The sequence below is a fragment of the Bos grunniens genome, chromosome 8 (assembly GCF_055505025.1).
Source record: "Bos grunniens cultivar Pamir isolate PY7600 chromosome 8, Bosgru_T2T1.0, whole genome shotgun sequence".
In the NCBI taxonomy this organism is placed as follows: domain Eukaryota; kingdom Metazoa; phylum Chordata; class Mammalia; order Artiodactyla; family Bovidae; genus Bos; species Bos grunniens.
This window is the reverse complement of record NC_141172.1, coordinates 40383391-40396404: the sequence shown is the minus strand read 5'-3', so window position 1 is coordinate 40396404 and position 13014 is coordinate 40383391. Positions and strand designations below refer to the sequence as shown.

The window sequence follows — 13014 nt, the reverse complement described above, 5'->3', positions numbered from 1 at the left end:
AGAATTTTTTTTTTTAGCTTGAAAAGCGTATTCTGAAATTCATATGGAAATTCACAGGCCCAAGAATGGAAAATACACTCCTGAAGAAGCAAAAGAACATGCTCCACATACATCAAAATGTCTCATGAAGTTTGATAGCAATAGCAGTGAAAATAGTGTGGGATTGTCTCAGAAATAGACGAACTCTGCATTGGACAGAATAACAATCCCAGACACAGATCTATACAGCTATAGTAACTTGATGCATGCCAGAAGGAACACAGAAAATGACTTGGGGAATAGTATAGTATTTGATAAATAATGCTGCCATAGCTGCTTATTCACAGAGAGAGAAGATGAAACTATGTCTTTACCTCAGACCAAATCTTTAAATAAATGAATCTCAAGTAAATTTAAAACTTGAGGTAAAAGCCAAAACTCTGAAAGTCACAAAAGAAAATATACAAATATGAGTTGGTGACCTTATGATATGGAAGGGCTTCTTAAGCAGACATAAAAATGATAGCCATAAAAATAACTGATAAATTTAACCACATGAAAATGAAAAACACTGAAGAACCAAAAAATTAAAAAAAGAAGCATAAAGAAAGTGAAAGACACAGGCCATGCACGGTAAAAATACTTTTACCAAGATTCACAAAACGTGTTTCCATATAACAGAAGGAAAGAGAAACTATTCTGGACAATTCTTGTTCATTTACATCTGGCTAAAAGCAAGGATGTGGGAACGAACTTGGTGTATTTGGAGGATAATTCAGAATGCTGGTAATCTGGCACTTTCAGTCATTCTGCAAATTCTTATTGGGTACTTTCTATTAATAAGAGCTATGCTCAGCTACACATGAGTTATAATCCATGGAACTGAAAACGATTTAATAGTAACAAAAGACAGCTTATAAAAGTAATAAATCATGAATGTCACCTTGACTGACACCTTGAATGTCACCTATACTTGTGTCATTAATTGACAGACATGGAAACTGGTCCAAAATAGGAGATGTGATTTGTTGAAGTTCTTACAACTAGTAAATGTAAGTTGGGACTAGTTCTCTTGATTTCCGCAGCATACTCTACTGCCTCTCAGATTATAGTATGAGGGAGTTTAGACTGTACTCCTCAGTGTAGTCTAATTAAGCACTTCAGGAGATTTCATAATATAATTAATATACACATGATTAGAGGCATACAACTTGAGAAGAAACTAGGCATTGTGATGATGCTGAAACCCTATTACCATTTTGTTAGACAATGAGCATAATACATCCAAACAAGGGAATACCAGAGAGTCAATAAAAAGATGATGTAAATCTAGAAATAGATCTATTTATGGAAGAATGACTATGACATAACATTAAATAAAGATTATAGAATGTTAGTTACATTTATCATATCCTATATATGTAAAATCATGTACAGATCTAAATATAGGTATGTGAAATTATACAATGTGCAAAATTATATACACAATTATATATGTGTGGATATATATGTATGTATGTACATATAATGTGGGTATGCTTGTGTTAGTTGCTCATTCGTATCTGACTCTTTGTGACCTCACTGCAGCCTGCCAGGCTCCTCTGTCCATGGAATTCTTCAGGCAAGAATACTGGAGTGGGTTGCCATTCCCTCCTCCAAGAGATCTTCCTGACTGGGCATCAAATCTGGATCTCCTGCATTATGGGCAGACTTTTTCTGTCTGAGCCACTGTACCAGTTCAGTTCAGTTCAGTCGCTCAGTCGTGTCTGACTCTTTGTGACCCCATGAATCACAGCACGCCAGGCCTCCCTGTCCATCACCAACTCCCGGAGTTCACTCAGACTCACATCCATCGGGTCAGTGGTGCCATCCAGCCATTTCATCCTCTGTCATCCCCTTCTCCTCCTGCCCCCAATCCCTCCCAGCATCAGGGTCTTTTCCAATGAGTCAACTCTTCACATGAGGTGGCCAAAGTACTGGAGTTTCAGCTTCAGCATCATTCCTTCCAAAGAAATCCCAGGGCTGATCTCCTTCAGAATGGACTGCTTGGATCTCCTTGTAGTCCAAGGGACTCTCAAGAGTCTTCTCCGACACCTTAGTTCAAAAGCATCAATTCTTTGGTGCTCAGCTTTCTTCACAGTCCAACTCTCACATCCATACATGACCACTGGAAAAACCATAGCCTTGACTAGATGGACCTTTGTTGACAAAGCAATATCTCTGCTTTTCAATATACTATCTAGGTTGGTCATAACTTTCCTTCCAAGGAGTAAGCGTCTTTTAATTTCATGGTTGCAATCACCATCTGCAGTGATTTTGGAGCCCCCCAAAAATAAAGTCATCCACTGTTTTTACTGTTTCCCTATCTATTTCCCATGAAGCGATGGGACTGGATGCCATGATCTTCATTTTCTGAATGTTGAGCTTTAAGCCAACTTTTTCACTCTCTTATTTCACTGTCATCAAGAGGCTTTTTAGTTCCTCTTCACTTTCTGCCATAAAGGTGGTGTCATCTGCATATCTGAGGTTATTGATACTTCTCCCAGCAATCTTGATTCCGGCTTGTGCTTCTTCCAGCCCAGCATTTCTCATGATGTACTCCGCATGTAAGTTAAATAAGCAGGGTGACAATATACACCCTTGATGTACTCCTTTTCCTATTTGGAACCAGTCCGTTGTTCCATGTCCAGTTCTAACTGTTGCTTCCTGAACTGCATACAGATTTCTCAAGAGGCAGGTCAGGTGGTCTGGTATTCCCATTTGTTTCAGAATTTTCCACAGTTTATTGTGATCCACACAGTCAAAGGCTTTGGTATAGTCAATTAAGCAGAAATAGATGTTTTTCTGGAACTCTCTTGCTTTTTTGATGCCATTGTATAGGCATATATAAATACGCAGAGATACAATGATTTCTGGATGAATGTTTGTTGATGAGTGCTTGTTAAGAGTTGATGAGTGCTTGTTAAGAGTTGATGAGTTTGTTAGAATATGAGATGGATTTTATTTTCTTCTTTGTACATTTCTGCATTGTTGATTTTTAAAATATTGACCTAGTATCTTTTTTAAAGCAATGAAATGTAAAAGATAGATTTCTTTCTGAATAGCTTAGAGTATCAGGAGCATGTTAATGTGTTGAACACATATTCATGAGAGAACATGGACAATGGAAATAGAGAGCACAGCAAGACCTACTCATCTAGAAAAACGGATGGGAAAACAAATCTGCATGTAGGACCAAATGATACAACTTCCTAAAATAATCAGAAGGAGCCTGCATCCTGGATGACACACTTAGTCTCTACCAGCCTTGGACTTCCAGGGCTTCAGGCATCTTCTGCCAGGAGAAAAACAATGCCTGCATATACAGCCCCCTACTTAGCATGCTTTCAGTTATATGCAGCTGAAGGAATTTGTAAAAGCTGCACGCAATAAAGTCTCAAATTGACTTTGCTTAGTCATAGTTTGTGGTGTCCCTATATAGCAGGAGCTAAAATTGATTTTTGCCAAATTAATTTAAAAATAAATCAAGAGTGAAATTATGAGGGCAAGGAAAATCATTATCTTTGCTGAAAGACTAAGCTACTTATTAATCACAAGCCCTTTAGCAGCACCAAGCACAGAGTTACATACAAATAGTTCCTATGTCCACTATAATTATTTTTATTTATTCTGTGACACTTTTGGCAATACCTTCCTAATCCTGTTCCAACTTGTCTGAAGTCCAGAATACTGACTTTTCTCGTGGAGTTCTTGAAAATTAGCTGCAATGCCTTAAAGTTTAATCTACAACAACTTGAGAATACGACCACAAACATAGCAGTTTACATCTAATATCTCTGCTTTTCAGTGAGTGTAACTCACACAAACATGTTCATCACTTAAGGTCTAACTCTTCTCTTCCAGTTATATGAATAACCTTTACAATCAGAGATACAATAGTTTAGAAAGCTGCACAGAAAGTACTTACCTACACTATGCGATTCTGCCATGACTGATGACTAATGATCTGTCTTCCTCCCCTCCAAAAAAAGTTTGGAGTAAAACTACACAGACAATGTGAATAATATAATTGAGCCATTATTAATCACTTGTAATCCCTTTCCTTTGCCACATTTATTAATCCTTAAAGGTTTTCAGAAAATCGTTCTATTCCAATATTCTTCACATACCATCTGTTCAAGCACATTCCTCGTATTCTTACTAGGTTTTCACAGATGCCACTTTTTAAATCGGCAAATCTCCTCAGTAGCATCATCTGGCTCCCATCACCCCTACTTTAGGGAGCCCCTAGTCATCACAGTAATACCAGCATCAGAACAGATGTTCCATATTCTCAGGCAGATTTCCCTCCCTCCGTAGAGTTTCTGAATGCAAATTTTGAGATGGGAAAAAAAAAAATCTTTTGGGTGCAAGAATTTTCTGCAATTGCTTCCTCTGTGTCAAATGCAGTCTGCAACCCTCATTTCTGCTCTTCTGGAGAAGATCTGGTCAGAGGGAATCCCTTTTCTCAGGGTGACATAGAGACATAGACCAGAGAGAAGCCTGGAAAGCCAAAGGGAACAAGATGCAAAGTCAAATTATACAAGGCTTAGTTTTTGTTGTTGTTTAGGTTCTGGCTGCTCTGCACAGCATGCGAGATCTGAGTTCCCTGACCAGGGCCCCATTCAGTGGAAGTGTGGCGTCTTAACCACTGGATCACCAGGGAAATCAAGGCTCAATTTTGTAAAGGTCAACTGGGTCTACTCTGCCATGGAAATTAAGCAACATTCTGATTTGTGCAGAAGGGAACAGACTGTGTTTGGAAGATATGTGGAAATACCACTGTGACTCAAAACAAAATGGAAGAGTGAGAATTTTTCCATGGAGTTAGATCACTGAAGGCAGTTACTTTGGATAACTGGTTTGTTAACTGCCAGGATCTGATACAGAAATTATCCAAAAACACTCTTTCCAGATCTATAACTTGCTTGTTCCACGTGAACACAATCTCAAAGTGAAGCTACATGCTGCAGTGATGCTGGAAAGGCCCTGGTATGAAACAGGGGTCTGCCCTTCTACACTGTTGTTGGGAGTGTAAACTGGTATGGCCACTGTGGAAAACAGTATGGAGGTTCCTTAAAAAACTAAAACTAGAATTACCATGCTGCTGCTGCTAAGTATCTTCAGTCGTGTCCAACTCTGTGCAACCCCATAGGCGGCAGCCCACCAGGCTCTGCCGTCCCTGGGATTCTCCAGGCAAGAACACTGGAGTGGGTTGCAATTTCCTTCTCCATATGATCCAGCAATTCCACTCCTGGGTATATATCCAGACAAATTTACAATATGAAAAGATATATAGCAGCACTATTTACAACAACTAAATGTCCATCAGGAGATGAATCGATAATGAAGATATGATATATATATCACATGTGATATATATACAGTGGAATACTACTCAGCCATAAAAAGAGTGAAATAATGCCATCTGCAGCAACATAGATGAACCCTGAGATTATCATACTAAGCGAAGTAAGTCAGACAAAGATAAAGATCACATGACATCACTTAAAAGTGGAATCTAAAATATGACACAAATGTACCTGCCTACAAAACAGAAACAGACCCACAGACATAGAGAGGAGATTTGTTGTTGCCAAGGGGGGCGGGGCGGGAAGGAATGGGAGTTTGGGATTAGCAGATGTTTATACAGAGAATGAGTAAACAACAAAGTCCTACTGTACAGCACAGGGAACTATACTCAATATCCTATAATAAACTATAATGCAAAGCCCCCCCAAAAAATAGGGTTCTAGAATCAGGCATGTACTAACTTGCTCACTATCTATAAGAGCCTGGATAAGTGGCCTGTTTTATCTGACACCTCAGCTTCCTAATCTCTAATGTGAGCAGTCGAACTAGATGACCACTGGGTCACTCCCAGCCTGAAAGTAACACAATGCCTGTGCACAGTACGAATGCTCATATTTTACGATGAACTGGTTGCATCCACTTCCAAAATAGCATAACAGATGTCAAGATCTACTGGATCAGCTGGAGCAAAAAGAACAAAAAGAACCACGTTGAAAGACTGTCTATGTATGTTTAGTAGAAGCAATAAACGGACTTCAGATATCAAAGCGAGGTTTTTCTGAGTGAGAGACGTTGCTAGGGGCTGCATGACCTGCCGCTGAATTACAAAGGAGAGGACGCCGCCCAGAGTGGCAGATAGATGAGTCCCAGAGTCCAGATCCAGGTCTCCTGGCCAATCACTGAGTAACACCAGGTAGAAAATCCACATCTCTGAACTGCTGCTTCTCTTTAAAAGAAAAATTAAAGAGGACAGATATGCTCTGGGAAAGTGGGGTGTACCCTCCAGATTTAAGTCTGATTACAAGACATTGACAAAAAGAAAGTTTAGTTACAGTCTTCTCTTCTCCCCATCACTCATTCTTTCTTTCTCCAAACTCACAGACAACTTTAATTTGGGTAGGAAGAAAGTCAACTGACTAAGACACTTTGCAATCAACAACTGTTCTCATTCATTCCACTATTCACCTATGACAAGACAGGTAAAGTTAAAGAGGAGGAGGTCAGCAAAATCTCAATTGTTCAACTATTGGAAGAAAGTTGTCAGGCTTAGCAGAGACCTTAATAAATAAAAACTTTTTTTTTTCTTTTTTATAAGTTGGGGAGATTGTTTTTTTTAATTTCTTAGTTTGGGCTCAGGTACTAATTATCCGTATCTTCACCTCAACTTTCTACTGAACAATTACAGTCTTAGTCATATTCTGGCAGGGACCTCAAAGATCTTCAAGAAAAAAAGCTTTCCAACTAAATCCTAAACTTCTTGCCTTTTCTCTCTCTGCCTTTTAGGACTAAGTCTGCATGAATTTGCTAAAATGTATTCGGCTAGCTTGTTGTTCTTTCCATTTGCCTCAGTTTCTCCCTTTGAATACTACTCTCATCCCAAGCCATCTGAATCCCCTCTGTCATGTCCCCACACTCAAGCCTGCCCTCTACCTACTCACACTTCTCCACCCCATCCCCTGGCTCCATTCATTCCTCTCAAAATTACTTTCCCTCTGTATCATTCCCTTTCAGGCTGGGAAGTGGTAGGCCAGTTTATGAGGTCAAACTCCTACAACCATGAGGTTAGTGTCTTCATTGTTCTTTGCAGCTCTACAAATTTAAAAGAGCTTGATTCAGACACAGACAGTATCTTAACACTGCCCAACACGGTAGCCACTAGTCACTTGTGATCATTTAAATTAAATAAAATTTAAAATTCTGTTCCTGTTTATAGTCATGTTTTAAGTCATAAGATTATTTCTAACAACATAGAAAGTTCTATTAGTCAGCACTGCCTTCACATAAAGAATTCATTGTAATGGTGAGTTGCAAATATGACCATTATTTCCAGGCTGAGAAACTCTACAGGTGCTAAAAATGAATATATTTGTGTGTTATAAGTATATAATCAAGAGTTGGAATAGGAAGTGGCTGGATGAGGGAGAGACAACTCTCTTTTGACAAGTATATTAGGCCTTGATTTGGGCAGAAGCAGGCCAATTGAAAATAGAGGGGCATTCTCTTTTTAGGCTCAAATGGTAAAGAATCTGCCTTCAATTCAGGAGACCCAGGTTGGATGCCTGGGTTGGAAAGATCCCCTGGAGAAGGGAGCAGCAACTCACTCCAGTATTCTTGCCTAGAGAATCATGTGAACAGAGGAGTCTGGCGGGCTACAATCCATGGGATCGCAAAGATCCGGACACAACTGAGGAACTAACAACTTTCTCTTTTTATATTCACAGGAAATCCTCCAGCAACCTATTTTACAGGGGAGAAAACTGAGACAAAAAGGTGTTAAGAAGTTTGCCCAAAACTTAGGAACCAGAATGTAAACTCAAGTCTGCTTGAATCCCAACACTCTTCCAATTGTACCATGCTGCCTGTCAATCTGTTACCAGGGAAATGGGATTCCCAGTAAAGGTTCCCAGCCACTGGGTCTCAGAGCTTACTAGTTTTCTTTCCCTTCAAACTAGGGCTTGGGGCCATGTAATATAGAGTAATAGATATTTTTTAACACTTCCTTTTGAGATAATCCTAGATTCACATGCATTTGTGAGGACTAAGACAGAGATCTTGAATAGCTTTTCAATATGTGTGTGTGTATATATATCTAACAAATCACTGCAGATGGTGACTGCAGCCATGAAATTAAAAGACGCTTACTCCTTGGAAGGAAAGTTATGACCAACCTAGATAGCATATTCAAAAGCAGAGACATTACTTTGCCAACAAAGGTTTGTCTAGTCAAGGCTATGGTTTTTCCTGTGGTCATGTATGGGTGTGAGAGTTGGACTGTGAAGAAAGCTGAGCACCGAAGAATTGATGCTTTTGAACTGTGGTGTTGGAGAAGACTCTTGAGAGTCCCTTGGACTGCAAGGAGATCCAACCAGTCCATTCTGAAGGAGATCAGCCCTGGGATTTCTTTGGAAGGAATGATGCTAAAGCTGAAAATCCAGTACTTTGGCCACCTCATGCGAAGAGTTGACTCATTGGAAAAGACTCTGATGCTGGGAGGGATTGGGGGCAGGAGGAGATGGGGACGGCAGAGGATGAGATGGTTGGATGGCATCACTGACTCGATGGACGTGAGTCTGAGTGAATCCGGGAGTTGGCAATGGACAGGGAGGCCTGGCATGCTGTGACTCATGGGGTCGCAAAGAGTCAGACACGACTGAGCGACTGAACTGAACTGAACTGAAATGGAAGAAACAGTGGGAATGGCCCACAGGAAGGCTCAAAATGAAGAGAGAATGGCCTAAAACATCTGGCAAAACTACCCTAAGTAATAACCTAGAATACCAAAACAAACAAACCAATAACCTTTTAAATAGATATACTTTTACCACATCATTAGTTAAAATAGTAGAATATTAAAAAATATCTATTTCAGTAAAGTAAAATATACTTGGCTATGTTATGGAGGGCACACCCACAATATGGAATATTTTTTAGCCATTTAAAATAATGCTTACAGTGCTTTTTTTAAATACTGAAAATACTTATGTTAAAATGCCAAATGAAAAAGGCAGAAAAAACATAATTTTATATCTAATATGACCACGATTGTGCTATATATATATATATATATCAAATATATATATATCAAATATATATATGGTAGCTCAGCTGGTAAAGAATCCACCTGCAATGCAGGAGACCCCAGTTTGATTCCTGGGTCAGGAAGTTCCCTGGAGAAGGAATAGCTACCCACTCCAGTATTCTTGGGCTTCCCTGGTGGTTCAGACAGTGAAAGAATCTGCCTGCAATGTGGGAGACCTGGGTTCAATCCCTGGGTTAGGAAGATCCCCTAGAGGAGAGCATGGTAACCCACTCCAGTACTCTTGCCTAGAGAATCCCCAAGGACAGAACAGCCTGGTGGGCTACAGTCCATGGGGTCACAAAAAGTCACACATGACTGAGTGACTAAGCATAGCACAGCAGCATAATCAAATGAAGGAGACAAGTTAAAAGATTGATAGTGATAGTCTTTTTTTTTTTAGTATGTATGCTGTCAAAGCAAGCATGGTAGTCTTTTGATAGTGAGATTACAGATGATTTCCATGTACATGCTATTTTATAGCATGATGTTTACTTAGTCTGGGGCAGAGCCCAGCCCCACCATTTCCTATCTGTGTAGCCTTGGTAAGTCACATAACTTCTTTGTGCTTCAGTTTACTCATCTGCAAAATAGGAATAATTATAGAACCTATGTGACAGACTGTTGTAAACATTATCATAATAAAGTGTCTCAGCATGCTGGCTATTAGTGTATATCAGTATTCTGTTAAATATATTAGCATTCTATTTTCTATTTTTAAATTTTTCTTTAATGCACTTACATGACTTTTATAATGGGAAAATCACTTTTCATGAAAAGAAGTGCTTCATATTGTAAGCTAGTGGTATGTGTTATCTTAAATGAGAACACTGAGAAGAGGCAGCTCACCCATTCTGAGAAAACAGAGGGATGTGAGAGAATGGTCTCTGAGAAGGTGAAATTTGAGCTGATTTTTGAAGACCAAGGACTTAGAGAGGAGAAGGGCAGTGGAAAATTCTAGACAAATGGAACATCAATCAAAGACTTAAAATCTTAGGAATCTCAAGGCAGAAGGGGGCTGGAAGATTAGCCAGCCCATCTTTCCACCCACTCGGGTCTACCTCTGCTGCACACCCTACAGATGCTGACATGCATCCAGGGAGGAGGAGCTGACTGCTTCCAGAACAAATCCATCCTCTGGCTGGATAGTTCTCTTTGTTAAGAAGTGCCTCCATATTTAGACGCTCATCTACCACTGTACTTGCATACATACATATCAGAGAAAATCCAAGTCACACATTCACAGCAATACACACGTGAGAGTATTGGTCACCCAAGTGTGGTCCATTAAGGCAACACTCCTCAATCTACCACGTGGCTGTGCTGTTTGTAGCTTGACTCTGAGATGCCTTACAAACATAACTAATTCTATAACTTTTAAATGCAAAAATTCAAGAGAGTGTTCAAGTTTTAGGTCAAAAGTAGCACATGATTGCAATAGAGGAAACAAAATATAAAAACAGAGATGCTGTCACTTTTTATAAAAGCATAATTCATTCTGAAGGAAAAAGATGACTTTTAGCACCACATGGAAACTCTTGTAATGGTACAGCCTAAAGAAGAGAAAAAGCATCAATATTGTATGCTGGAGAACCTTGGAAATTCACTAAGCAACTCAAGAGGCCAGGCCTGACCTCTGAGGCTTTATTGGAAGCTTGTAAGTCTAAGCCCTGTTGGAAGCTGAACACCATCTGCCGATGTTAATCTATCGAGTGCAAACCTTGTAGCAACTGTTACCTGTCCCAACACCTCTGAAGCACAGTTAGAACTGAACTACATGATAAAAATAACACAACAAATCCACAAGGAAAAGATAAGATTATTCAATTAATGCATTTGAACATCCAGATAAAATCCCAGAAAATAAAGCTGGGTCTCTACTTCACTGTCAACATCAAAATTAATTCCTGATGGATCAAATCCTTGCATGAAAAATGAAACTGTAACAAGTAAATTTTTTAAGAATGGCAGAGAGGCAAAGACATTTTAATATGACATAACACCGAGAAGTCATAAAATAAATATCTTACATGGAAAAGAATTTCACCAAAGGATAACAGGAAAAGTATTTGTAATTCATATCCCAGGCAATAGGTCTATTTTCATAATATAGAAAGCTCTCCAATGAATCAGTAAGAAAATACCAACAACTCAGTGAAAAATAGAGAAAGATACAGCAGCTCTTAATCACATGAAAAGATGCTCAGTTGTATTCACAATAAGAGAAATACAAAGTAAAATTAACTCATGCATCATCTTTCATCTATAAAATGGCAGAGCACAAGGAGTGTGATAATACACTTTCATACACTGATGAACTGTCAATTAGTAAAGCTTTCATAAAGGAAATCTGACACCATCAATCAAAATTACAAATATATGGTCTTTGAGGTAACAGCTCCACATCTAACAATCTATCTTTCATACATCCTAACACATGTAAAATAGTGTGGGTACTAGGTTATTAGCTGTATCATTGTTTATAAGAACCAAGATAGAAAACAACCTGAAATCTGTTACTATCAAACTACTAAGTGGCTACCTTCAAGATGAGGCATATATTTATGTTCAGATATGAAAACACCTCTAAGATATATGGTTAATTGGAAAATCGCAAAGTGAAAGTGGAAGTCGCTCAGTCATGTCCTACTCTTTGCGACCCCATGGACTATATAGTTCATGGAATTCTCCAGGCCAGAATACTGGAGTGGGTAGACTTTCCCTTTTTCAGGGGATCTTCCCAACCCAGGTCTCCCGCATTGCAGGCAGATTCTTTATCAGCTGAGCCACGAGGGAAGCAAAGTGAATCGCCTACTATAATTTGTGTTAATAATAAAGAGCTATTCAGATGATATAGATGGAGACAGGGTTTTGCTTGTATACGTTTAGAATATTTCTGGAAGGGTAATCAAAACCTCAGAGGTATACTCAATAATAGCTAGAAGTTCGAGTTGGGGGAGAAAGAAATTTTCTACTGAAATGCATCTTTGTACCTCTCAAATATTTTGTCAGGAACATATGTTAGCTATTCAAAATATTAATAAATTGAATTCAGCAACAAATTCTTGCTTGAAACTAATCCCTTCCTCTTCTCTGCTACCCCTGTATTTTTCACTCACTTATTTGTTGTGCTTGTATATGTATTTGTATCACCTACAAACCAAGAACAACTTGAGGGCTGCAACTCTGTCTCTATCAAGTTTCTATCTCCAGCATCTAGCACACTGTCTTACACAGAGCAGGAGAATTTTTTTCTTAAGTGATGTCTTGAAGAGTGATGAAGACTTTTTCATGGAAGGAAGTCTCGTTACTTGATACAGCAGCTGGGCAGGGCTGCAAGACCTTAAGAACATTCTACCTTACAAAATGTCCTTATTCTTTAAAAGAAGGGAGGGAGAGTCAGAGACAGAAAAAAAGAAAAAAACAGAGAGACACAAAGAGAGAGAGAAAAGCTGAGAGGGACTCAAAGATCAGACTAGACTTTAGAGCAGTGCTGCAGGAGGAATACATGTAGGGGGAAAAAAGTGTGATCATGTGACTGGATGGGAAGGAGATCATTTGAGATCTTCCATAAAGAGCCTCTTGATGAAAGTGAAAGAGGAGAGTGAAAAAGTTGGCTTAAAGCTCAACATTCAGAAAACGAAGATCATGGCATCTGGTCCCATCACTTCATGGGAAATAGATAGGGAAACAGTGGAAACAGTGGATGACTTTATTTTTGGGCTCCAAAATCACTGCAGAGGGTGACTGCAGCCATGAAATTAAAAGACGCTTATCCTTGGAAGGAAAGTTATGACCAACCTAGACAGCGTATTAAAAAGCAGAGACATTACTTTGTCAACAAAGGTCCATCTAGTCAAGGCTATGATTTTTCCAGTGGTCATGTA

At 39.1% G+C, this 13014-nt stretch overlaps 1 long non-coding RNA gene across 2 annotated transcripts in view; it reads right to left on the bottom strand.

The window, feature by feature from the left end:
* The window catches only part of LOC147366957 (uncharacterized), a 343959-nt gene that overhangs the window by 268246 nt on the left and 62699 nt on the right, over nucleotides 1-13014 (bottom strand). The gene's annotated exons all lie outside the window — the stretch shown is intronic.